This window comes from Hemitrygon akajei, chromosome 15 (genome assembly GCF_048418815.1).
Source record: "Hemitrygon akajei chromosome 15, sHemAka1.3, whole genome shotgun sequence".
NCBI classification, from domain to species: domain Eukaryota; kingdom Metazoa; phylum Chordata; class Chondrichthyes; order Myliobatiformes; family Dasyatidae; genus Hemitrygon; species Hemitrygon akajei.
In genome coordinates, this window is record NC_133138.1 from 5,905,363 (window position 1) to 5,927,147 (window position 21,785).

A 21,785-nucleotide genomic window follows, 5' to 3' on the forward strand; every position below is an offset into this window, starting at 1 on the left:
ATGGAATAGACTCAATGGGCCGAATGGCCTGGTCTACTCCAATGTCATATGGCATTATGGTCCAAAGTTCTCCTAGACTCATAGAGAACTGAAACACAGCCACCATGTCCATCAAATGCCTGTCATAGACACAGGAGATCTTGCAGATGCTGGAAATCCAGAACAACACGCACAAAATGCTGGAGAAATTCAGCAGGTCAGGCAGCATCAATGGAAGAAAATAAACAGTTTGAGTTTCAGGGTAAAACCCATCATCAAGATTAGAAAGGAAGGAGGAAGAAGCTGGAATAAGAAGGTGGGGGTGGAAGGAGGACAGGTTAGAAGATAATAGGTGAGAGCAGGTGAGGGGGAAGGTGGGTGGGTGAGGGAGGGGGATGAAGTGAGACACTGGGAGGTGATAGGTGAGACCAGGTGAGGGGGAAGGCGGGTGGGTGGGGAGGGGGGATGAAGTGAGACACTGGGAGGTGATAGGTGGAAAAGGTAAAGAGCTTGAGAAGGAGAGAGAAAGGGAAGGAGGAGATGAACTGGGGATGTGATAGACAGGAGAGGAGAAGAGAAGGGGTTAGAGAGGGGCCAGGATGGGGAATGGAAAAGGAAGGGGGGTGGGAAGAAATTGCCGGAAGTTGCAGAATTCAATGTTCATGCCATTAAGCAGAAAGGAAAGGAAGAGGAAGGTGAAAAACAGGTGAGGAGAAGAGGAGGGGTGAGAAGAGAATCAAAATGGGGAATTATGTTTCCCCTCTTAGGATGGAGAGAGAGAGAATGGAGTGTCCCTCACCACATTAGTCCTTCCACACCTTGCCGATCTACTCAATCAAACATGGAAGAAAACAGCAGTGTGACATCCATGATGCTAATTAGTGTTTGGACCCATAAGAGTTATACAACATGCAAACAGGCCCATTGGCCCATCTTCACCAGGTTGGCCAAGATGCACTTACCTGCATTTGGCCTTTAACCCTCCTTCCCTCTCCAACATTATAATTGTGCCCACCTTGTCCACTTGCTCTGACACCACCACCCTTCAGTGTGGACAACTTCACTCAGCCGCTTCCACCACCTACAGACTCTCCCGTAAGGACACGACCACTCAGTGTTATTGTATTCATAGTTTGTCTTCTTTTGCATGTTGATTCTTTGTCAGTCTTTGTTTATGTATCATTTTTAATAAAATCTACTGTATTTCCTCATTTTCCTGTAAATGCCTGCAAGAAAATGAATCTCAGATTAGTATTTGGTGACATATATGTACTTTGATAATAAATTCATGTTGACTTTGACCCAGTGGAGGGGCCACTGCACAGGATCGGAAAAAGCTGCAGAAAGTTGTAAACTCAGCCAGCTCCATCACGGGCACTGGCCTCCCCAACATACAGGACACCTTCAAAAGATGATGCCTCAAAAAGGCAACATCCATCACTAAGGACCACCATCACCCAGGACATGCCCTCTTCTCATTGCTACCATCGGGGAGGAGGTACAGGAGCCTGAAGATACACACACAATGATTCAGAAACAGCTTCTTCCCCTCCGCTAAATGGACATCGAACCCATGAAAACCACCTCACTATTTTGCTCTCTTTCTGCACTAATTTTTCAATATTATATTGTTTATCCTAATGTATTGTATTTTTATGTCTTGTACTGTACTGCTGCCACAAAACAACACATTTCATCACATACGTCAGTGATAATAAACCTGACTCTGACCCAGTCCCGGGTTCGAATCTGGATTCTGAATGGTAATTACGTACTGATTAGCAAAGGACAAAACCAGTCAAACCGCTCGAGCAAATATTGATGCACCTTCTCAAAAATCACCTCATGAAACAGCTTTCACCCAGAAACTGATGACTCAGCTGCCAGAGGCCAATCAGGATCGTCTGCTTCCCATCTCCCTCGATCATCCCAACCAATTGATTGCTTCCTTTTGGAGGGAATTGGAGCCTAAGGTTGGCCATTCCAGCAGGAATGGGTGCAGGCTGTTCCACCCCAACCCAGGGGACGTGCTCCATCACCACAGCAGAGCTGTACTGACTACACTGGGCAGAGCAGAGGTAGCCATCCTCATAGTCAGAGAGCACACCAGCACAGAAACCGGCCCTTTAGCCCATCTAGTTCATGTTGAACGGTTATTCTGCCTACTCCCACAGACATAACCAAAAATGTTGACTATTTATCCCTCTCCATTGATGCTGCCTGACCTGCTGAGTTTCTCCAGCATTTTGTGTGGACATGCTATGATTGTGTGGCGACCCTTGCTGGCTGCCCCAGCACATCCTTACAGTGTGTTGTCTGTTGACACATTCGATGCAGTTCACTGTAGGTTTCGAGATAAATAAAGCTCTCAAATCTCCCTCTTATGATGTATCTCGTGGATGCTGCTTATCTGATGCAATGTGTGCTGTAGGTAAGTTTTTAATTGCACCTTCGCTCAACGCATGACAATAAAACTCGACTCTGATTTTGGAGTGAGCGCCGCGTCTCAGCTACCAAAATGCGGCTGTTAGGCGGCGAATTACGGTCTTGGTTTGATCCTCCGAAACTCAGTCTCATCCACCACCCTCTGCCCAGCAACTGATGAGTCACCACTCAGCCAATGACTGGCGGTCCTGGTCTCACCAGAGGCTTCACCCAGTGGGTGCGAAAGCGTCCGACCCAAGCTAGGAATTAACCCCCGAGTGACACACGCACACCAACTCAGCAGGTCAGCCAACATCGGTGAAGAGGAATAAATTCAACTTCAAGTTTAATACACTACACGCTGCGTCCGCAAAGCAAACAAAGGACCCCACGCACCCCTCTTACAATCTCTTCTCCCTCCTGCCGTCTGGGAAAAGGCTCTGAAGCATTCGGGCTCTCACGACCAGACTATGTAACAGTTTCTTCCCCCAAGCTATCAGACTCCTCAATACCCGAAGCCTAGACCGACACCTAACTGCCCTATTGTCCTGTTTATTATTTATTGTAATGCCTGCACTGTTTTTGTGCACTTTACGCAGTCCTGGGTAGGTCTGTAGTCTAGTGTAGCTTTCTCCGTGTTTTTTTTTTACGTAGTTCAGTCTAGTTTTTGTACTGTGTCATGTAACACCATGGTCCTGAAAAACATTGTCTCATTTTGATTATGTACTGTACCAGCAGTTATGGTCGAAATGACAATAAAAGTTGACTTGACTTGACTTGACTTGTCATTCAGTTATACACATGCATACAGCCAAACGAAGCAGCGTTCCTCTGCGGTCAAGGTGCAGACACACAACGGATAGCACATACAGTTATGACAGCAGGAAACAACATACTGTCAGAAAATAAATAATAATATAGCCCAAGTTCCTGATTGGTATAAACAGTTCCTGTTTCTCAGCCAAGACCCTTCCCCAGGGCTGGGAAGGGAGGGGTGGCAGCCAGAATCAGTGGCAAGAGGAAAAAGTACAGTCACTCTCATCCCCCTCCCCACCCACCCACCTTCCCCCTCACCTGGTCTCACCTATCACCTCCCAGTGTCCCACTTCATCCACCTCCCTCACCCACCCACCCACCTTCCCCCTCACCTGGTATCACCTATCACCTCCTAGTGTCTCACTCCATCCCCTTCCCCCACCCACCCACCTTCCCCCTCACCTTGTCTCACCTATCACCTCCCAGTGTCTCACTTCATCCTCCCTCCCCACCCACCCACCTTCCCCCTTACCTGGTCTCACCTATCACCTCCCAGTGTCTCACTTCATCCACCCTCTCCCCCACCCACCCACCTTCCCCCTCACCTGGTCTCACCTATCACCTCCCAGTGTCTCACTCCATCCCCCTCCCTCACCCACCCACCCGCTTCCCCCTCACCTGGTCTCACCTATCACCTCCCAGTGTCTCACTTCATCCCCCTCCCCACCCACCCACCTTCCCCCTCACCTGGTCTCACCTATCACCTCCCAGTGTCTCACTTCAGTGGAGAGCGGCCAGTGAAGGAGTGGAGCTTTGAGGCTTTGGCTCGAGAGGCTTCGGTGAGAAGAGGCAGAGGACGAGTTCGCTCCCAGTGAGGTAAGGCCGGGTAAGTTTCTTTAATTAATTTAATTAACTTAGGAGTTGGTAATGGAGGCAGTAGATAGGGCAGTCCAGTGCTCCGATTGCAGTATGTGGGAAGTCAGGGCGAGTACAATTGTCCCTGATGACTACACCTGCAAAATGTGCATCCAGCTGCAGCTCCTGACAAACCGTGTTAGGGAACTGGAGCTGGAGCTGGATGAACTTCAGATCATTCTTGAGGCAGAGGCAGTAATAGATCAGAGTTTCAGGGAGACACCCCTAAAAGTCAGGAGGCAGGTAACTGGGTGACTGTCAGGAGAGGGAAAGGGAATAGACAGGAAGAGCAGAGTACCCCTGTGGCCATTCCCATCAACAATAAGTATACCGTTTTGGATACCGTTGGTGGGGACGACCTACCAGGGACAAGTTGCAGTGGTTGTGTCTCTGGCACCGAGACTGGACCCTCAGCTCAGAAGGGAAGGAGGGAAAAGAGGAGAGCAGTAGTGATAATAGTTAGAAGGACAGATAAGAGGTTCTGTGGGAGAGATCGAGAATCCCGGATGGTCTGTTGCCTCCCTGATGCCAGGGTCCGCGATATCTTGGATCGAGTTCTCGGTATTCTCAGGAGAGAGGGTGAGCAGCCAGGAGTTGTGGTCACGTGGGGACCAATGACATAGGTAGGAATAGGGATGAGGTCCTGAAGATGGAATATAGGGAGTTAGGAAAGAAGTTAAAAAGCAGGACCTCAAGGGTGGTAATCCCAGGATTGCTGCCTGTGCCACGAGACAGAGAGGGTAGGAACAGGAAGTTATGGCAGATGAATGTGTGGCTGAAGAGTTGGTGCAGGGGGCAGGGATTCAGATTTCTGGATCATTGGGATCTCTTCTGGGGACGGACTGCACCTGAACTGGAAAGGGACCAATATCCTGGCGGGCAGGTTTGCTGGAGCTGTTGGGGAGGGTTTGAACTAGTTTGGCAGGGGGGGTGGTGGGAATCAGAACGTGAGTGCAGAGATTAGGGTAGAAGGACAAGGGCATGATGCTGTGTGTTCTGAGTTGGTGAGGAAGGACAGGCAGGAGACAAAACATAAATGTAGCCAGTTAGAGGGGTTGAAATGTGTCTATTTCAACGCTAGGAGTATTAAGAATAAAGGGGATGAACTTAGAGCATGAATCAGTACGTGGAACTATGATGTTGTGGCCGTTACTGACACTTGGCTGGAGGAAGGGCAGGATTGGCTGATGCAGGTACCAGGGTTTAGGTGTTTTAAAAGGAATAGGATGGGAGGTAGAGAAGGGGGTGGGGGAGCAGCATTACTGGTCAGGGATAGTATCACGGCTATAGAAAGGGAGGACACTGCAGAGGGAGTGTCCACTGAGTCGGTCTGGGTGGAAGTCAGAAATAGGAAGGGATCAATCACTGTGCTGGGAGTAGTCTATAGGCCCCCAAATAGCCCTCGGGACACCGAGGAGCAGATAAGCAGGTAGTGCCAGTCAATATGAAGGAAGTTGAAATCCCCCATAACTACAACCCTGTATTTCCTGCACCATTCCCTCATATTGACTGGCACCTCCTGATTACAAGGGGGATAGATGGGGCTAAATTTGTCAGGTGTGTTCAAGAGGGATTCCTGACACAGTATGTGGACCGGCCGACGAGAGGAGAGTCCATACTGGATCTAGTTCTGGGTAATGAACCTGGCCAGGTGACAGACCACTTGGTGGGGGAGCATTTTGGTGAGAGTGACCACAACTCCCTTAGCTTCAGCATAGCTATAGAAAGGGATAAGATCAGACAAAATGGGAAAGTGCTTAACTAGGGAAGGGTTAACTATGAAGGGATGAGACAGGAACCAACGAGAGTAAATTGGAAACAGATGTTCAAAGGGATGCACAGATGCACAGGAGTAATGTGGAGGAAGTTTAGGGACCACTTGTGCTGGGTTCAGGATAGGTTTGACCCACTGAGACAAGGAAAAATGGTAGGAAAAGGAAACCATGGCTGACAAAACACGTGAGGCAACTCGTCCAGAGGAAGAAGGAAGCATATGTTAGATATAAGAAGCAGGAAGCAGGAGGGGCTCCTGAGAAATATAGGGTAGCCAGGAAGGAGCTAAAGAAAGGACTTAGGAGAGCTCAAAGGGGGCATGAGAAGGCCTTGGCATGTAGGATTAAGGAGAACCCCAAGGCGTTCTATATGTATGTGAAGAACAGGAGGATGACAAGAATGAAGATGGGACCGTTAAAGGATAAAGAAGGTAACATGTGCCTGGAGGCGGAGGAGGTTGGGGAGGTCCTAAATGAATACTTTGCTTTAGTATTCACAAGTGAAAAGGATCTTGATCTGGGTGAGGTCGAAATAGAACAGGCCTATGTGCTGGACAATGTGGAGATTAAGGAAGAAGAAGTGTTGGATCTTCTTAAAAACATCAAGATTGGTAAGTCCCTAGGAGCGGATGTGATATACCCCAGGTGACTGTGGGAATTGAGAGAAGAGATCACTGGAGCAGTAGCTATGATCTTTGAATCATCTTTGGCTGCAGGGGAAGTGCCGGAGGATTGGAGAATGTAGTTCCCTTGTTTAAAAAAGGTAATAGGGAGAATCCTGGGAACTATAGATCGGTGAGTCTTACATCGGTGGTCTGCAAACTATTGGAAATGATTCTTAAGGATAGGATTCACGAGCATTTGGAGGAGTACAGTCTACAGTCTACTCAAGGATAGTCAACATGGCTTTGTGAAGGGAAGATTATGCCTCACAGGCCTAATTGAGTTTTTTGAAGAGGTAACAAAAGAAATTGATGAGGGTAGGGCAGTAGATGAGGTCTACATGGATCTTAGCAAAGCATTTGACAAGGTCTCCCACTAGAGGCTCATCCAGAAAGTCATGAGGCATGGGATAAGTGGAACCTTGGCTGTTTGAATAAAAAATTGGCTTACAAGAAGAAAGCAGAGGGTAGTAGAGGAAGGAAAGTATTCTGCCTGGAGGTCGGTGACTAGTGGAGTGCCGCAGGGATCTGTCCTGGGACCCCTGCTGTTAGTGATTTTTATAAAAGACCTGGATGAAGAGGCAGAAGGATGGGTGAGTAAGTTTGTGGATGACACGAAGATTGGAGGAGTTGTGGCTGTAGGTTGTTGAAGGTTACAAGAGGATATAGACAGGCTGCAGAGTTGAGCAGAAAAGTAGCAGATGGAGTTCAATTCGGATAAGTGTGAGGTGATGCATTTTGGAAGGACAAACCAGAAGGCTGAGTACTGGGTTAATGGTCAGTTACTTAAGAGTGTGGATGAGCAGTGGGACCTTAGTGTTCAAATCCATACATCCCTCAAGGTCGCTGCACAGGTTGATAGGATAGTTAAGAAGGCCTATGGGATGCTAGGCTTCATTAATAGGGGGATTGAGTTCAGGAGTAGGGAGGTCATGTTGCGACCACACAGAGTATTGGGTTCAGTTCTGGTCACCTCATTATAGGAAGGATGTGGAAGCTATGGAGAGGATGCAGAGGAGATTTACCAGGATGTTGCCTGGTTTGGAGAACAAGTCATATGAAGCAAGGTTAGCAGAGCTGGGACTTTTCTCTTTGGAGCGTAGAAGAATGAGAGGGGACTTGATAGAGGTCTACAAGATTATGAGAGGCATAGATAGGGTAGATAGCCAGTACCTATTTCCCAGGGCACGAATAGCAAACACCAGAGGGCATATGTACAAAGTTATGGGAGGGAAATTTAAGGGAGACATCAGGGGTAAGTTTTTTACACAGAGGGTTGTGAGTGCCTGGAATGACTTGCCAGGGATGGTGGTGGAGGCTAAAACATTAGGGGTATTTAAGAGCCTCTTGGACAGGCACATGGATGAAAGAAAAATAGAGGGTTACGGGATAGTGTGGGTTTAGTACTTATTTTAAGAAATATATGGGTCAGCACAACATCGAGAGCCAAAGGGCCTGTACTGTGCTGTAGTGTTCTAGTGTCTAGTGTCTAGTATCCCCCCTCACCCACCCACCCGTTTCCCCCTCACCTGGTATCACCTATCACCTCCTAGTGTCTCACTTCATCCCCCTCCTTCACCCACCCATCTTCCCCCTCACCTGGTCTCACCTATCACCTCCCAGTGTCTCACTTCATCCTCCCTCCCCACCCACCTACCTTCCCCCTCACCTGGTCTCACCTATCACCTCCCGGTGTCTCACTTCATCCACCTTCCCCCTCACCTGGTCTCACCTATCACCTCCCGGTGTCTCACTTCATCCCCCTCCCCCACCCACCCACCTTCCCCCTCACCTGGTCTCACCTATCACCTCCCAGTGTCTCACTCCATCCCCCTCCCCACCCACCCACCTTCCCCCTCACCTGGTCTCACCTATCATCTCCCAGTGTCTCACTTCATCCCCCTCCCCACCCACCCACCTTCCCCCTCACCTGGTCTCACCTATCATCTCCCAGTGTCTCACTTCATCCCCCTCCCCACCCACCTACCTTCCCCCTCACCTGGTCTCCCCTATCACCTCCCAGTGTCTCACTTCATCCCCCTCCCCACCCACCCACCTTCCCCCTCACCTGGTCTCACCTATCACCTCCCAGTGTCTCACTTCATCCCCCTCCCCACCCACCCACCTTCCCCCTCACCTGGTCTCACCTATCACCTCCCAGTGTCTCACTTCATCCCCCTCCCCACCCACCCACCTTCCCCCTCACCTGGTCTCACCTATCACCTCCCAGTGTCTCACTTCATCCCCCTCCCCACCCACCCAACTTCCCCCTCACCTGGTCTCACCTATCACCTCCCAGTGTCTCACTTCATCCCCTCCCACCCCACCCACCCACCTTCCCCCTCACCTGGTCTCACCCATCACCTCTCAGTGTCTCACTTCATCCCCTCCCCCACCCACCCACCTTCCCCCTCACCTGGTCTCACCTATCACCTCCCAGTGTCTCACTTCATCCACCTTCCCCCTCACCTGGTCTCACCTATCACCTCCCAGTGTCTCACTTCATCCCCCTCCCCACCCACCCACCTTCCCCCTCACCTGGTCTCACCTATCACCTCCCAGTGTCTCACTTCATCCCCCTCCCCACCCACCCACCTTCTCCCTCACCTGGTCTCACCTATCACCTCCCAGTGTCTCACTTCATCCCCCTCACCACCCACCCACCCACCTTCCCCCTCACCTGGTCACCTATCACCTCCCAGTGTCTCACTTCATCCCCCTCGCCCACCCACCCACCTTCCCCCTCACCTGGTCTCACCTATCACCTCCCAGTGTCTCACTTCATCCACCTCCCCACCTACCCCCTCACCTGGTCTCACCTATCACCTCTCAGTGTCTCACTTCATCCCCCTCCCCACCCACCCACCTTCCCCCTCACCTGGTCTCACCTATCACCTCCCGGTGTCTCACTTCATCCCCCTCCCCACCCACCCACCTTCCCCCTCACCTGGTCTCACCTATCACCTCCCAGTGTCTCACTTCATCCCCCTCACCACCCACCCACCCACCTTCCCCCTCACCTGGTCACCTATCACCTCCCAGTGTCTCACTTCATCCCCCTCGCCCACCCACCCACCTTCCCCCTCACCTGGCCTCACCTATCACCTCCCAGTTTGTACTCCTCCCCTCCCCCACCTTCTTATTCTTGCTTTGACCCCTTTCTTTCCAGTTCTGATGAAGGGACTTGGCTTGAAAATTAATTGTTTATTCCTCTCCATAGATGCTGTCAGACCTGCTGAATTCCTCTAGTATTTTGTGTGTGTTGCTCTGGATTTCCAGCATCTGCAGAATCTCTTGTGTTGAGAAGTTAAGCCTCGCTCCAGCACTGCCTTCTCTTTCCCAATGCAGACTGGCTTTTTCCAAACAGATCAGTTAAGGATTAGAGGCCATTCAGCCCATCGACATCTATTCTGCCATTCAATCATATCACTGTCTGGAATGGGAATTTCAACTAGCTGTGTGTTATTATTGTGACACTGCAGGGACACAGTGAAAAGCATCAAGTCATAGAGCACTACAGCACAGAAACAGGCCCTTCAGCCCATCTAGTGCATGGCAAACTACTTCCATCAACCTAACCCAGAACACAGCCTACCACACCCCTCCTCTCCATGTACCGATCTAAATTTCTCTGAAATGTTCATACTGTTCATACAGATTGATTCAAGTCGTCAAGTCAAATTTATTTATATAGCACATTTAAAAACAACCCACGTTGACCAAAGGGCTGTACAGATCAGAGCAGATAGCTAAAATCACAAATACAAGAAACACAGACATAACCAACAAGGCAAACAGCTTATAGGCACAAAAGAAACAACACAAGGGCCTAAACAACACAAAATCAGCCACATCAGGAGGATTCAAACGCTAGTGAATAAAAGTAAGTTTTGAGCCTGGATTTAAAAGAGTCGATGGAGGGGGCAGATCTGATAGGGAGGGAATGCAGTCTAGAAACTACAATAGCAAAGGCGCGGTCACCCCTGAGCTTAGGTTTAGATCGCAGGACAGCCAGAAGCCCCAAGTCAGCTGACCTGAGGGGCCTGAAAGTAAAATAAGGGGTAGAATATCAATTCATGACAGTCAGATAGACTCAGTGGGAGGCCTTGACTCTATGAATCAGAATCAGCTTTAATTTCACTGGCATACGTCATGAGGCCTCCCCCTGGTGTTCCTCCCCCCTTTTCTTTCTTCCACGGCCTTCTGTCCTCTCCTGTCAGACTCTCCCTTCTCCGGCCCTCTATCTCCTTTGCCAATCAACTCCCCAGTTCCTCACTTCATCCCTCGCCCTTCAGGTTTCACCTTGTGTTTCTCTCGCTCTCCCCTCCCCCCGCCTTTTAAATCTACCTGTGGTGAACTACATATACCTGTCTGGACACGCCCCCTGCTGACTGCCCCTGTGGCTCCTCCCACAGACCCCTGTATAAAGGCGATTGAGGTCTGAGCCCGGCCTCTCTGTCTCCAGGATGTAGTATGGTGGTCAATCACTGCTTGTTCCTTCTTCCAGTCAATAAAAGCCGATACCTCGCTTTTACGTCTCAGAGAGAGTTATTGATGGTGCATCACTACCCCTCAGCTTTTTTCCTCCAGTCCTGCCGAAGGGTCTCGGCCTGAAACATCGACTGTACTTTTTCCGTGGATGCTGCCCGGCCTGCTGAGTTCCTCCGGCATTTTGTGTATGTTGCTTGGATTTCCAGCATCTGCAGATTTTCTCTTGTTTTGCATATGTCGTGGAATTTGTTGTTTTGTGCCAGCAGTACTCTGCAATACATTAAAAATCTACAAATTGCAGAAGTACTGGATATGTGCTGTACATTTGCACAAGGACTGTGTCAACACGTGGAATTGTGACGTTGTAGCCATTACTGAGACTCGGTTGCAGGAGAGGCAGGATTGGAAGCTCAGTATTCCAGGGTTCCGTTGTGTTAGACAAGACAGTGGGAGGGATTAAAGAAGGGGGGGTGCTATTACTAGTCAGGGACAATATCATGGCAGTGCTCCATCACGACAGACTTGAGAACTCGTTTAGTGAAGCTTTATGGGTCAAAATGAGGAATAAGAAAAGTATCCTGACAAAGGGTCTCGGCCCGAAACGTCGACAGTGCTTCTCCCTATAGATGCTGCCTGGCCTGCTGCATTCCACCAGCATTTTGTGTGTGTTGCCTGAATTTCCAGCATCTGCAGATTTCCTTGTGTTTGCCATAAGAAAAGTATGACTACGTTAATGGGGCTGTATTACAGACCACCCAACAGTTAGAGGGATTTAGAGGAACAAATTTGTAGAGAGATTGCAGACTGTTGCAAGGAACATAAGGTTGTGATAGTAGGTGACTTTAACTTTCCACGTATTGACTGGGACTCCCACACTGTAAAAGGACTAGAGTTTGTCAAATGTGTTCAGGGAAGTTACCTTAAACAGTACATAGAAGTCCCAGTAAGAGAGAGTGCAATACTTCATCTCCTACTGGGGAATGAGACAGGGCAGGTGACACAAGTTTGTATAGGGGAACACTTTGCATCTAATGATCATAATGGCATTAGTTTCAATGTAATTATGGAAAAGGAAAAGTCTGGTCCTTTGGTTGGAATTCTAAATTGGAGAAAGGCCAATTTTGATGGTATCAGAAAGGATCTGGAAAGTGTGGATTGCCACAGGCTGTTTTCTGGCAAAGGTTTACCTGTAAGTGGGAGGCTATCAAAAGAGAAATTTTGAGTACAAAGCTTGTATGTGCTTGTCAGATCACAAGGCAAGGATAGGCTTAGGCAACCCTGCTTTTCCAGAGACATTGAGTCCCTGGTTAAGAAAAAAAAAGCAGGTGTATAGCAGGTATAGGCAGGTAAGGGCGAAGGTGATACTTGAAGAGTATAAGAAATGCAAGAGAACAGGTAAGGACGAAGTGAGGAGGCATGAGGTTGCCCTGGCAGACAAGGTGAAGGAGAATCTGAGGGACTGTAAGAGCAAAAGGATCGCAAGGGACCAAACTGGTCATCTGGAAGATCAGAATGGTATCTCTACACGAAGCCAAAAAGATGGAGGAGATCTTAAATGTATTTTTTGCCTCTGTATTTACTCTGGAGGTCGACACAGAGTCTACAGAAATGAGGCAAAGCAACAGTGAGGTCGTGGGCACTGTACAGACTACAGAGGAGGAGGTGATTGCTGTCTTGGGGCAAATTGGGGCAGATAAATCCTCAGGCCCTGACAAGGTTTTCCCTCAGACCCTGTGGAAGACAAGAAACCGCCGAAGCCCCAGCAGAGATATTCAAATCTTGCTTAGTGTCAGGTGAGGTACCAGAGGATCGGAGGATAGCCAATGTTGTTCCATGGTTTAAGAAAGGCTCCAAGAATAAACCAGGAAATTATAGGCCGGTGAGTCTGACGTCAGAAGTGGGAAAGTTATTAGAAGGTATTCTAAGGCACTGGATATATAAATATTTGGATAGGCATGGACTGATTAGGGATAATCAGCATGGGTTTGTGCTTGGTACATTGTGTCTAACCAATCTTATAGAGATTTTCAAAAGGAAGTTACCGAGAAAGTGGATGAAGGCAAGGCAGTGAATGTAATCTACGTGGACTTCGTTAAGGCATTTGACAAGGTCCTACATGGGAGGCTGGTCAAGAAGGTTCAGTCATTTCACATTCAGGATGAGGTAGTAAATTGGACTGTGGGAGAAGCCAGAGTAGTAGAGTGGTAGTAGAGGGTTGCCTCTCTGACTGGAGGCCTGTGACTAGTGGAGTGCCGTAAGGATCGGTGCTGGGTCCTTTGTTGTTTGTCATCTGTATCAACGATCTGGATGGGAATGTGGTCAACTGGATCAGCAGACATGCGGGTGACACCAAGACTATGGGAAGAGCGGAAAGAGGGAACAATTTCCAGAGGTTGCAGCAGGACCGAGACCAGCTGTAAAGATGTGCTGAAAGTGGCAGATGGAATTCAGCGCAGACAAGTGTGAAGCGTTGCACTTCACAGGCAGGGTGGGTCTTACACAGTGAACAGTCGGGCACCGAGGAGTGTGGTAGGACAAAAGGATCTGGGGATACAGGTCCATCATTCATTGAAAGCGGCGTCACACGTAGATAAGGTTGCAAAGAAAGCTTCTGACACATTGAGTTTCCTAAATCAAAGTCCTGAATGCAAGAGTTATGTTGAAGTTGTATAAGATGTTAATGAGGCTCAATTTGCAGTATTGTGTGTAGTTCTGATCATCTGCCTACAGGAAAGATGTAAATAATGTTGAAAGAGTGCAGAGCAAAATGGAGGGCTATCGTCCCAGAGCAGGTCGATGGGAGTAGGCTGTTTAAATGGATCAGCATGGACTGGATGGGCCAAAATGCCTGTTTCTGCACTGTAGTTTTCTATGACTCTATCTAAAATTAAATAAGTTAAATAAGCAGTGTGAAAAAGCAGATAAAAAGTAGTGAGGAAGTGTTCACGGATCCATTGTTCATTCAGAAACTCGACGGTGGACGGTTCCTGAAACTGTGTGTGTCTTCACGCTCCTGTACCTTCTCTCTGATGGTGGCAATGAGAAGAGGGCATGTCCTGGGAGATGGGGGTCCTTAATGACCATGCTGCTTTTTGGGGGTACAGTATCGTCTTTTGAAGGTGCCCTTAATGCTGGGGAGGCTGGTGCCCATGGGGGAGCTGATTCAGTAGGCCTGGTGAACGATGCACACCTTGGGGTGCTCTTTAGACCAATGAGCGTCCCTCCATCCCCATCCTGTGACAGACCACACCCTCACCAATTTCTCCGGGTCCTCCCACAGGAATGGATGTCTGCCCCCTCCCACCACGGCATTGTAGGAAAATCCCCAGCCACCTCCCCTTATCTTCATCCCAGTTGCAATGCATTCAGCGGCCAAACATGTGATGTAAGTAACTTCGACGGTGGAATGATTGTTGGGTGGTTTCAGTATGTCAGAAACCACTGATCTCCTGGGATTTTTACTCACAACAGTCTAGGGTTTACAGAGACAAGAAAACATCCAGTGAGCGGCAGTTCTGTAGACAAAAACACCTCGTTAATGAGAGAGGTCAGAGGAGAATGGCCAGACTGGTTCAAGCTGACAGTAACTCAAATAACCACACGTTACAACAGTGGTGTGCAGAACAGCCTCTCACGTTGAAGAGGATGGGCTGCAGCAGCAGAGGACGATGAACGTACACTCAGTGGCCATTTTATCAAGTACAGGAGGTGGCCACAGCCGTGTGTACTAGGAACTCCTTGTTGAATCCAGGCCGCCTCGGAGTTGACCTACAGACGCAGGACGCAGAGCAGGAAAACACACACCAATGGGATCAGCACACAGCACAGGAGTCAGCGAATTCAACCATCAAAAGGGGAACTCGGGTTCCAACCAAAGTTTCACATCCGCAGAATGACCCAGAGATGTCTGTGCCAACGGAAGTGGTCTCCAGTGGGTAGAGAGTTTCTCCGATTCACTAGGGAACAAGGCTGAAGATTGTTTCATATAATTTCTAGTTCACAAGTGTAAAGGGGAATGGATGAATTGTTACTCTGGGTCCAACACAGCACAAAGGAACACAATAATAAAAGAACAGAATAAATATGAATACAGAAAATAGCTTATATACTCCAACTGCTTGTATGACATAAAGTGTCGGTGGTGTACTGGCATCAGCACTAGACTTCCAACCCGGCCAGGTCCTGAGTTCCAACCCGGCCAGGTCCTGAATTCAAACCCGGCCAGGTCCTGAGTTCCAACCCGGCCAGGTCCTGAGTTCCAATCCGGCCAGGTCCTGACTTCCAACCCGGCCAGATCCTGAGTTCCAACCCGGCCAGGTCCTGAGTTCCAACCCGGCCAGGTCCTGAGTTCCAACCCAGCCAGGTCCTGAGTTCAAACCCGGCCAGGTCCTGAGTTCCAACCCGGCCAGGTCCTGACTTCCAACCCGGCCAGGTCCTGACTTCCAAGCCGGCCAGGTCCTGAGTTCCAACCCGGCCAGATCCTGAGTTCCAACCCGGCCAGGTCCTGAGTTCCAACCCGGCCAGGTCCTGAGTTCAAACCCGGCCAGGTCCTGAGTTCAAACCCGGCCAGGTCCTGAGTTCAAACCCGGCCAGGTCCTGAGTTCCAACCCGGCCAGGTCCTGAATTCCAACCCGGCCAGGTCCTGAGTTCCAACCCGGCCAGGTCCTGAGTTCCAACCCGGCCAGGTCCTGAGTTCCAACCTGGCCAGGTCCTTAGTTCCAACCCGGCCAGGTCCTGAGTTCCAACCCGGCCAGGTCCTGAGTTCCAACCCGGCCAGGTCCTGAGTTCCAACCCGGCCAGGTCCTGAGTTCGAATCCAGCCAGGTCCTGAGTTCCAACCCGGCCAGGTCCTGAGTTTGAATCCAGCCAGGTCCTGAGTTCCAACCCGGCCAGGTCCTGAGTTCAAACCCGGCCAGGTCCTGAGTTCCAACCCGGCCAGGTCCTGAGCTCCAACCCGGCCAGGTCCTGAGTTCCAACCCGGCCAGGTCCTGAGTTCCAACCCGGCCAGGTCCTGAGTTCGAATCCGGCCAGGTCCTGACTTCCAACCCGGCCAGGTCCTGAGTTCCAACCCGGCCAGGTCCTGAGTTCAAACCCGGCCAGGTCCTGAGTTCCAACCCGGCCAGGTCCTGAGTTCAAACCCGGCCAGGTCCTGAGTTCCAACCCGGCCAGGTCCTCAGTTCAAACCCGGCCAGGTCCTGAATTCCAACCCGGCCAGGTCCTGAGTTCCAACCCGGCCAGGTCCTGAGTTCCAACCCGGCCAGGTCCTGAGTTCAAACCCGGCCAGGTCCTGAGTTCCAACCCGGCCAGGTCCTTAGTTCAAACCCGGCCAGGTCCTGAGTTCCAACCCGGCCAGGTCCTTAGTTCAAACCCGGCCAGGTCCTGAGTTCAAACCCGGCCAGGCCCTGAGTTCAAACCCGGCCAGGTCCTGAGTTCCAACCCAGCCAGGTCCTGAGTTCAAACCCAGCGAGGCCCTGAGTTCCAACCCGGCCAGGTCCTCAGTTCAAACCCGGCCAGGCCCTGAGTTCCAACCCGGCCAGGTCCTTAGTTCAAACCCGGCCAGGTCCTGAGTTCCAACCCGGCCAGGTCCTGAGTTCAAACCCGGCCAGGTCCTGAGTTCCAACCCAGCCAGGTCCTGAGTTCAAACCCAGCCAGGCCCTGAGTTCCAACCCGGCCAGGTCCTGAGTTCCAACCCAGCCAGGTCCTGAGTTCAAACACAGCCAGGCCCTGAGTTCCAACCCGGCCAGGTCCTGAGTTCCAACCCGGCCAGGTCCTCAGTTCAAACCCGGCCAGGTCCTGAATTCCAACCCGGCCAGGTCCTGAGTTCCAACCCGGCCAGGTCCTGAGTTCAAACCCGGCCAGGTCCTGAGTTCCAACCCGGCCAGGTCCTGAGTTCCAACCCGGCCAGGTCCTGAGCTCCAACCCGGCCAGGTCCTGAGCTCCAACCCAGCCAGGTCCTGTGTTCCAACCCGGCCAGGTCCTGAGCTCCAACCCGGCCAGGTCCTGAGTTCCAACCCGGCCAGGTCCTGAGTTCCAACCCGGCCAGGTCCTGAGTTCCAACCCGGCCAGGTCCTGAGTTCCAACCCGGCCAGGTCCTGAATTCCAACCCGGCCAGGTCCTGAGTTCCAACCCGGCCAGGTCCTGAGTTCGAATCCAGCCAGGTCCTGAGTTCCAACCCGGCCAGGTCCTGAGTTCCAACCCGGCCAGGTCCTGAGTTCAAACCCGGCCAGGTCCTGAGTTCCAACCCGGCCAGGTCCTGAGTTCAAACCCGGCCAGGTCCTGAGTTCCAACCCGGCCAGGTCCTGAATTCCAACCCGGCCAGGTCCTGAGTTCCAACCCGGCCAGGTCCTGAGTTCCAACCCAGCCAGGTCCTGAGTTCAAACCCGGCCAGGTCCTGAGCTCCAACCCGGCCAGGTCCTGAGTTCCAACCCGGCCAGGTCCTGAGTTCCAACCCGGCCAGGTCCTGAGTTCCAACCCGGCCAGGTCCTGAGCTCCAACCCGGCCAGGTCCTGAGCTCCAACCCGGCCAGGTCCTGAGCTCCAACCCAGCCAGGTCCTGTGTTCCAACCCGGCCAGGTCCTGAGCTCCAACCCGGCCAGGTCCTGAGTTCCAACCCGGCCAGGTCCTGAGTTCCAACCCGGCCAGGTCCTGAGTTCCAACCCGGCCAGGTCCTGAGTTCCAACCCGGCCAGGTCCTGAATTCCAACCCGGCCAGGTCCTGAGTTCCAACCCGGCCAGGTCCTGAGTTCGAATCCAGCCAGGTCCTGAGTTCCAACCCGGCCAGGTCCTGAGTTCCAACCCGGCCAGGTCCTGAGCTCCAACCCGGCCAGGTCCTGAGTTCCAACCCGGCCAGGTCCTGAGTTCCAACCCGGCCAGGTCCTGAGTTCCAACCCGGCCAGGTCCTGAGTTCCAACCCGGCCAGGTCCTGAATTCCAACCCGGCCAGGTCCTGAGTTCCAACCCGGCCAGGTCCTGAGTTCGAATCCAGCCAGGTCCTGAGTTCCAACCCGGCCAGGTCCTGAGTTCCAACCCGGCCAGGTCCTGAGTTCAAACCCGGCCAGGTCCTGAGTTCCAACCCGGCCAGGTCCTGAGTTCAAACCCGGCCAGGTCCTGAGTTCCAACCCGGCCAGGTCCTGAATTCCAACCCGGCCAGGTCCTGAGTTCCAACCCGGCCAGGTCCTGAGTTCCAACCCAGCCAGGTCCTGAGTTCAAACCCGGCCAGGCCCTGAGTTCCAACCCGGCCAGGTCCTGAGTTCCAACCCGGCCAGGTCCTCAGTTCAAACCCGGCCAGGTCCTGAGCTCCAACCCGGCCAGGTCCTGAGCTCCAACCCAGCCAGGTCCTGAGTTCCAACCCGACCAGGTCCTGAGTTCCAACCCGGCCAGGTCCTGAGTTCAAACCCGGCCAGGTCCTGAGTTCCAACCCGGCCAGGTCCTGAGTTCCAACCCAGCCAGGACCTGAGTTCCAACCCAGCCAGGTCCTGAGTTCAAACCCAGCCAGGTCCTGAGTTCCAGTCTGGCCAGGTCGCAGCCCGGACAGCATCAGTATCTGGCCAGGCCCTGAGTTCGAATCCAGCCAGGTCCTGAGTTCCAACCCGGCCAGGCCCTGAGTTCAAATCCAGCCAGATCCTGAGATCAAACCCGGTCAGGCCCTGAGCTCGAATCCAGCCAGGTCCTGAGTTCCAGTCTGGCCAGGTCGCAGCCCGGACAGCATCAGTATCTGGCCAGGTCCTGAGAAAGTGCTGGCAATCTGCTTCTGTATCTTGCCATGAAAACCTCATGCACAATTGCAGCTCGAGGGCACTCACAACAAGAAAATGACGCCTAGGCACAGGAGTGTCTGTACGTAAGGTGGCTGACAGGAAATGATAAAGTAGTGGTGGTTCGGGGCGTGGAGGGGTGGATTAGCCTCACTGCTCGGGGAAAGGAACTGTTTTTGAGTCTGGTGGTCCTGGTGTGGAGGCGATAGTACCATGTGCACTGTACATCACTACATTAACATTGGGGATGGAGGCAGAGTGGTTTGTACCTCCAGAGAGGAGAGAATTAGTGATACACCAGGGAAGGTGCTACAACAACTTACATTTCTGTAGTGCCTTCACTCAGTACCAGAAGGCCCAAGGTTCAGTCACAGGATTTAAACCGGGGCATAGAACAGGAAGGAGAGGCATGTGAGTAAGCTGCTAAAGTGGCTTATTATTGTCACATGTACAGAGGGACAGAGAGAAACTTTGTTTTGCAGATAATCCAGACAGATCACTACATTACACGGTATATTCAGGCAGTGAATTTGAGTTCAAGAGCCACAGAGAAATGTTGCAGCTCTATAAAACCTTGGTTAGATCACACTTAGGATATTGTGTTCAGTTCTGGCCATCACATTATAGGAAGAATGTGAAACTTAGAAAGGGTGCAGAGGAGATTTACCAGGATGCTGCCTGGATTAGAGAAGGTGCAGAGGAGATTTACCAGGATGCTGCCTAGATTAGAGAGGGTGCAGAGGAGATTTACCAGGATGCTGCCTGGATTAGAGAGGGTGCAGAGGAGATTTACCAGGATGCTGCCTGGATTAGAGAGGGTGCAGAGGAGATTTACCAGGATGCTGCCTAGATTAGAGAGGGTGCAGAGGAGATTTACCAGGATGCTGCCTAGATTAGAGAGGGTGCAGAGGAGATTTACCAGGACGCTGCCTGGATTAGAGAGGGTGCAGAGGAGATTCACCTGGATGCTGCCTGGATTAGAGAGGGTGCAGAGGAGATTTACCAGGATGCTGCCTGGATTAGAGAGGGGGCAGAGGAGATTCACCAGGATGCTGCCTGGATTAGAGAGGGTGCAGAGGAGATTTACCAGGACGCTGCCTGGATTAGAGAGGGGGCAGAGGAGATTTACCAGGATGCTGCCTGGATCTGAGAGGGTGCAGAGGAGAATTACCAGGACGCTGCCTGGATTAGAGAGGGTGCAGAGGAGATTCACCAGGATGCTGCCTGGATCAGAGAGTGTGCAGAGGAGATTTACCAGGATGCTGCCTGGATTAGAGAGTGTGCATTCACCAGGATGCTGCCTGGATTAGAGAGTGTGCAGAGGAGATTCACCAGGATGCTGCCTGGATTAGAGAGTGTGCAGAGGAGATTCACCAGGATGCTGCCTGGATCAGAGAGTGTGCAGAGGAGATTTACCAGGATGCTGCCTGGATTAGAGAGGGTGCAGAGGAGATTCACCGGGATGCTGCCTGGATTAGAGAGGGTGCAGAGGAGATTTACCAGGATGCTGCCTGGATTAGAGAGGGTGCAGAGGAGATTTACCAGGACGCTGCCTGGATTAGAGAGGGTGCAGAGGAGATTTACCAGGACACTGCCTGGATTAGAGAGGGTGCAGAGGAGATTGACCAGGATGCTGCCTGGATCAGAGAGCGTGTCTTCTGAGGACAGGTTGAGTGAGCTCGGGTTTCCTCTTTGGAGTAAAGGAGGATGAGAGTTGAGGCAAGATGACAAGAGGCAGAGAGCGAGTGGACAGCCAGAGATTTCTTCCCAGGTTGGAGGCAGCATCATTGTAAGGTGTTTGGAGGAAAGTATAGGGGGAGATGTCAGGGGTAGGTACTTTGCACAGAGTGGTGGGTGTGTGGAGCGCCATGCCAGGGTTGTTGTCGAGGCAGATACATTAGGGACATTTAAGAGACTCCTAGATGTGTACGTGGATGATAGAAAAATGGAGGGTTATGTGGAAGGGTAGGGTTAGTTTGATCTTGGAGAAGATTAAAAGGTTGGCAAAACATTGGGCCGAAGGGCCTGTACTGTATTGTTCTATGTTCTATGCTCTAAAGGGTAAAACAATAACAGAATGAAGAATAAAGTGTCACAGTTACAGAGAACGTGCAGTGCAGGCAGACAATAAGGTGTGAGGTCATAATGAGGTAGATTGTGAGGTCAAAGTCCATCTTATTGTACTGGAGAAGCATTCAACAGTCTGCTAACAGTTGGGTAGAAACTGTCCTTGGGCCTGGTGGGACATGTTTTCACTGATAACAGTGGGGTAGAAGCTGTCCTTGGGCCGGGTGGGACGTGCTTTCACTGATAACAGTGGGGTAGAAGCTGTCCTTGGGCCTGGTGGGTCGTGCTTTCACTGATAACAGTGGGGTAGAAGCTGTCCTTGACCCTGGTGGGACGTGCTTTCACTGATAACAGTGGGGTAGAAGCTGTCCTTGGGCCTGGTGGGACGTGCTTTCACTGATAACAGTGGGGTAGAAGCTGTCCTTGGGCCTGGTGGGACGTGCTCTCACTGATAACAGTGGGGTAGAAGCTGTCCTTGGGCCTGGTGGGACGTGCTTTCACTGATAACAGTGGGGTAGAAGCTGTCCTTGGGCCTGGTGGGACGTGCTTTCACTGATAACAGTGGGGTAGAAGCTGTCCTTGGGCCTGGTGGAACATGCTGTCACTGATAACAGTGGGGTAGAAGCTGTCCTTGGGCCTGGTGGGACGTGCTTTCACTGATAACAGTGGGGTAGAAGCTGTCCTTGGGCCTGGTGGGACGTGCTTTCACTGATAACAGTGGGGTAGAAGCTGTCCTTGGGCCTGGTGGGAAGTGCTTTCACTGATAACAGTGGGGTAGAAGCTGTCCTTGGGTCTGGTGGGATGTGTTTTCACTGATAACAGTGGGGTAGAAGCTGTCCTTGACCCTGGTGGGACGTGCTTTCACTGATAACAGTGGGGTAGAAGCTGTCCTTGGGCCTGGTGGGACGTGCTCTCACTGATAACAGTGGGGTAGAAGCTGTCCTTGGACCTGGTGGGACGTGCTCTCAC